This window comes from Sus scrofa, chromosome 2 (genome assembly GCF_054392235.1).
Source record: "Sus scrofa isolate SSC_HxYL_T2T_F1_AM1 chromosome 2, Sscrofa_HxYL_maternal_Yorkshire_Landrace_v2.0, whole genome shotgun sequence".
NCBI classification, from domain to species: Eukaryota; Metazoa; Chordata; class Mammalia; order Artiodactyla; family Suidae; genus Sus; species Sus scrofa.
Window position 1 is genome coordinate 130,238,002 of NC_139384.1, and position 6,542 is coordinate 130,244,543.

Here is a 6,542-nt window from a genome sequence, read left to right on the forward strand (position 1 = left end):
ACTTCACACAGCAGGAAATGAATTTGTGGAATCCGTGACATTAACACATGGGGTGTGTTAAACTAGGTCGAGGAAGAGTTTAAACATGTTTGGAGAATGACACCCATAGTGAATCATGAGAAAATAATTTGGAAGAACTTGGTGTTCAATCTGGTGAACACTTTATTTGGAGGAACTTAAACTCACAGTTTCTTGGTACCACTGAGGGAAAGAAAATATTAGATTATAGCTCACAAGGTTCCTTTTCAAAGAGCTACTACCTCTTACTATAACGATGTCTCACGTTTTTATAATTTTAATAATCATTTTTAAGTGGAGCATTATATTGGCATTAGGCAGTCAGCATTAGGGTCAACATTAGTAACCCAAGATTCAAGTGAAGGTTATTACCACTGAGAAGAAAATTTAGAACAGAATATAAAAGATGAGAGTAACTGTCTATACAAATCAAAGAGCCAGGAGAGATTGACTGTTTTAACACTAATGTTACAGGTCACAGTTCTATACTCTCAAAGTATAAATACTAGAGACAGTTTCCCACCCAAGGCCTAACCTGGGCTGACCTCTCTTATCAGATTCAATAAGATTATGTGAAAATTTACAACAGTGTTCTTCAAACCAACAAGTGCATCCCTTGGGGGATTTTCACAGGGTAGGTGCACATTTAGTTTTAAGGCCACCAGTTTCTGAATATTCACCTTGCATCCATCTATATTATTTCCTAAAATTGATCTGCTGGTAAAGGAAAGCAATTAAGTTTTCATTTCCTAACTCTTTCACATGAGCCATATATACCCAAATATATTAGCCATATATCCAAACCACAAGAAGAAAGGTCATAACTTCCACTGAGAATCTTAAAATGGTACATTGCTCCAGGGTATAAAAAGCTAAGGCAACCTTTGTCAATTCTTTGTCAATTTAAAACATTGGAGGAGTTCCCGTTGTGGTTCAGTGAGTTATGAACCTGACAAATATTCATGAGAAGGCAGGTTTAATCCCTAGCCTCACTCAGAGGGTTTAAGGTGTTTCTCTAAGCTGTCCTGTAGGTCTAAGATGTGCCTTAGATCCTGAGTTGCTGTGGCTGTGGCCCTGGATGGCAGCTGCAACTTCAATTTGACCCCTAGCCTGGGAACTTCCATATGCCACAGGTTCAGCCTAAAAAGCAAAAAATAAATACATACATAAATAAATAAAAATAAAACATTGGGCTGTATTGAGAAAGAGTATACTTTTAATGACCTGACCAGGTAACAAATTCTCTTACAAGCCAGGTGCTTTCCAAATAATTGCTTTCAATGAAGTATGACCTCAAGGTCACCAAGTGAATTCATAATTGGAAGGAGTTCAAAGAATTGAATGACACTGATATGACAATACTTATTAAATGATATTAATTAATGTAAAAACATTTCCTTAAAATTTACAAAAATTAAAAATTGAGAAAACATTGATGCTAAACCCTCATTATTGTAGATGAAATACTTAACCAAAAATGCAGGAAATACTTGCAAAAAATTACATGTGTAATAATTATAAACATCTGTAACATTTTTATATTGTTTTGAATACTTGATCTTTACTAATATATATAACAATAATAAGATAAGATAATAAGACAATATAAAAATGTTTTAGCACTGACAGCACTGACCGACAGTCTTTCGGTCATAGAAAATTTAAAAATTGTATATATTTACATTTTCATTGCAGAGGAATATTATAGGATGATCAATAAAACACATCTAAACATAAAAATACATTAAATTAGGATATACTCCTGAGCGGTGTGGATATGGGAGTTATAAGTGTGAAAAGAAAAATAAATTATGGGAGTTCCCATCGTGGCGCAGTGGTTAACGAATCCGACTAGGAACCATGAGGTTGCAGGTTCGGTCCCTGCCCTTGCTCAGTGGGTTAACGATCTGTCGTTGCCATGAGCTGTGGTGTAGGTTGCAGACGCGGCTCGGATCCCGCGTTGCTGTGGCTCTGGCGTAGGCCAGTGGCTACAGCTCCAATTTGACCCCTAGCTTGGGAACCTCCATATGCCGCGGGAGTGGCCCAAAGAAATAGCAAAAAGACAAGAAAAAAAAAAAAAAAAAAGAAAAAGAAATTATGTATTCACTGGATTAATTTTAAAAGAGTGGCTAAAATATCTATTTTATTTTTTTGTTTGTTTTTCATTTTTTTGCTACCCCGCAGCATATGGAGCTCCCGGGCCAGGGATCAGATCTCAAGCCAGTCACAACCTAAGCTGAAGGTATAGCAAGGCCGGATCCTTAATCCACTGGGAGAAGCCACACCCTAGTGCTAATCCTATTGCACCACAGCAGGAGCTCCACATCTATTTTAAAACATCATTTTTATAGTATACAGGAAATTGCATGCCTTGTAACTTATTAAACTTGTGACAAAAAAATTTAGATGTTAACCTAGAAACATGGAAGAGAGTAAATAATATTTCATGTATATGAACAAAAATATTTGGAGATATTGATTTACTCATCAACCTCCTGTTGAAGGCTGTTACCATTTCAAAAGATTTCTTCCAAACTTGGTATTTAGTTTTTGTTTTCTGAAATAGAAACTCAACTAAAATTCTTTTTTTTTTTTTTTTTTTTTTTGGCTGTACCTGAAGCATGCAAAAGTTCTGGGGTCAGGCATCCAACTTGTACCACAGAGTTCTCCTTGTGGTTCAGCAGGTTAGAACTCAACATGGTATCCTGAGGATGGTGGTTCAATCCCTGGCCTTGCTCAGTAGGTTAAGGAACATGCATTGCCGCAAGCTGCATCATAGGTCACAGATGCAGCTTTGATTTGACTCCTAGCCCAGGAACTTCCACATGCCCCAGGTGCAGCCAAGGGGAAAAAAAAAAAAGAAGAAACTGTGCCACAGCTGTGACTCAAGCCACGGCAGTGACAACGCTGGGTCCTTAACCCACTGTGCCACCAGAGAGCTCCAAAAATTCCTCTTTATTTTTGGCTGAAAGATCTTATGTTGTGTTTCTAAACACCTATATCCTAGGGTACCTTCTGTGATTAGGAAGGAAAAGTTTTTTGTTTGGTTTGCTTGGTTCGATATGGATTGATTTGGTTGTTAAGGCTTTGGACTCAATCAGCAATCACTGTCTTCCTAAAAGCCTCAGAACATTTCGGGGGGATAAAGCAAGGAGAACCATGGACTCAAAGTCAAGGACTTTACAGATGGTACAGGTGGGAACTAGAGAAGTTAAAAAGGGGGGGGGGGGGGAAAGGAGGGAGCTGATGTAACCCATTCTGCTAAGTGCCCAGGGGATGGCAGACCAAAGAGGAACCACTTGGAGGAGGCAAGGCAAACACCTAGTCTACCTCTGAGGGGAAGCTTCATGTCACAGTATCCATCCGCAGCCCTGACTCCTCAGCCCTGAGACCCAAGGCACTACAAGGATTCACTGTAAGCCTAGAGGGAACACTACCTCAAACCTGAAAGGTTGGCACACCAGCCGGAGGGGGGGCATCCTTATTACTAGGACAATAAATATTTTCAAGTTGTCTAAGTCATTTGCTTCATGTATTGATTTGGTATTAATCCCCAGGAGTTGGATTATGGAACATCCGTCTGGCTTCTCATACGTATTGTTATATTGTTTTCCCAAACAATTAGGTAATTGGTACAATCACTGTGGAAAATAGTATGGAGGTTACTCAGAAAACTAAATATAGAATTATCATATGACCAAGCAATCCCACTCCTGGGCATATATCCAGACAAAACTGCAATTCAAAAAGATATGTATACCCATATGTTCATAGCAGCACTATTCACAATAGCCAAGACATGTAACAACCTAAATGTCCCTTCACAGACGAATGGATTAAGAAAATGGGGTACACATGTACAACGGAATACTACTCAGCCATAAAAAGAACAAAATAATGACATTTGCAGCAACACGGATGCACCTAGAGATTCTCATACTAAGTGAAGTGAGTCAGAGAGAGAAAGACAAACACCATATGATATCACTTATATGTGGAATCTAAAATATGGCACCAATGAATCTATCTACAGAACAGAAATAGACTCACAGACATGGAGAGCAGACCTGTGGTTACCAAGGAGGAGGGGGAGGGAGTGGGATGGACTGGGAGTTTGGGGTTATTAGATGCAAACTATTACATTAAGAATGGATAAGCAATGAGATCCTACTGTACAGCATGGGGAACTACATCTAATCACTTGTGATAGATCATGATGGAAGATAATATAAGAAAAAGAACGTGCATATGTATGTATGACTGGGTCACTTTGCCATAGAGCAGAAATTGACAGAACATTGTAAATCAACTACACTTTAATTTAAAAATTTTTGAAAAAAAAAGGCCAATTAATCTACTGTACTAGCAGCAAGAGAGTGTGCTGAATTCGCCAAATTTTGTCCCCACTATATACTACATTTTTAAAATTCTTGCTAGCCTGGTGTGTGTAAAATAGTACATCAAATCTTCCCAAATTTGCCTGGACACCTTGTGATTTTTTGGGTCCATATAGTCTTCTATAATTAGTAAAGTATATCTTCTACGGTTTTTCTTCGGGGGATTTTTCAAAGGTTTTGTTCTTGCTGGTCTCTGCTTAAACCAGAAGCCTCAATGAAAGAATGTGCTTGCATGTTTTCATAAGCTTTGTTAACATGGTCTAACCTGGGGAAAGGACAGGACGAAAGAAAAAATACCTCTGGTTTTTAGTGACTAATCAAACACCAGTTTAATTGAGGAAAGTATGAAAAGAACCTACTTTAATGAATATAGAAGTTACACAAAAATAGCATAGCAATGTGCATACATCTCAAGCTATTTAGAAATGTCTTCCTAATAGAAGAAATCTATTCCAATAACACTGATAATTTGTTTTGCCAAAGTATTTTGATTGTCATAAATTCATTACTCATGTCAATAGTGACTGAATCCTATTGTGCACTATGTTAGATGCTAAATGAGTATGATCTCTGCTTTCAAGGATTCACGGTCTGTGGGGGAAGTGTAGCCATAAACCCACCAGAATGAAAAAAAATATATAAACGACTGTGAGAGACTAAAGGACAGAGCCATTAATTTTCCTCAGGCCAGACTAGAAAGGAGGTGATGGTTAAACTGGATCTTCAAGGATGAGTGGGTGGCGGCCCAGCCAAAAAGCAGTAGGAGAGAGCAGAAGCTCTACTGAGAAAGCAAGGAGCTGAAAGAACACAAGACACGACCCGCCCTTTCTCTCTTTTTATTTACTTCTCTCCCTCCTCCACCCTCACCCCCCAGGTACAGGGTGGAAACCTAGATGACCTTCTGAATGTACAAAGTCTCCACTCCCCTCCTTCAAAGTGCATCATAATTCACAAATTCCTATTTCTGCGACTCAACCAGAATTTACTTTCTCTCAGGGCAATTTTCTCCCGTAGGTTTTAGGAGGAAGGCATCCTGGTGAAAGCAACCTACTTAAAGCAAGGAAGGGTGCATCCTTGGGGTACTAGCACTTTGAAAAGGAATCTTGTAAGCTCAAATGAATCTTAAAATGGTAAAAACATGCAGGGCAGTATTCTTTTAGCCAAAAGATTTCCGGATCCCTCTCGTGTATTTTGCTTTAGCCTCTCTTTTCTCCCCTGAACAATGAAGGAGGAGGCAACTGGGTCACCAAATTCTGCTGGTTTCCTTTGGAGTAGTCTCCTTTCTTGGTATGATGCACTCACATTATTACAAGTATCGCTGTAAAAGTATCTGTTTCTTTCCTTTATCTCATTTCCTGAAGGTGTCAGGCCCTGACTCTGGCTTTCTGGGAGCAAAGGATGGGGAAAATTCTAAAGATTCTTAAGAGTCAGCTTCTACCCACTGGAAGCCTCCCCACTCACATCCCAGTCCATCCCACTCAAGTACTGTTCAGCAACTCTGGCAGAGACGCCTAAGTTTCTTAGAGAAATAGGGATGCAGATGGTAACTCAGAGCAGGGAATCTGTTCTGAGGATTGTTACATAGCTTAAGAGAGTCTCCCAGCTGTGGAACAGGTGAAGGAAGCCAGAGTCACCCCCTAGGTATGAGGCCACTGTCAGCAAAACCATCCTGTCAGCACATCAAGAGTAGCTGGAAATGAGCCCTAAGTGTTGATGACCTTGGCTGCAGCTTCCATTTGATTGCTTCTTCCTGCCCTAACCTCTGTCCATGCCCCTAACAGGCTACCCAGGCCTGTGTAGGTGTCCATCCAGTCAACCAGGAATAGCTCCAACCTCACTAGCCTCAGTCAGCCCAATGCATCCAGAAATTATTCAGCATCAACACCTACCCATCTTATCTCATTTTTATCAATCACTGCAGTGTCTGATGATCACATCTCCCCCAAACTTCTTACAATTACATCATGAACAAATGGAATCAGGCCAGATTTTACCCAGTCCCTGTAAGATGAAAAATCCATCTCCATGTGCCACAGCAGAATGAGCCTCTGCACTATTGTGTCTTAGAATATGGCCCACAAACCACAGGAATAAGAATCACCTGGGAAACTTGTTTAAAATGAAGAT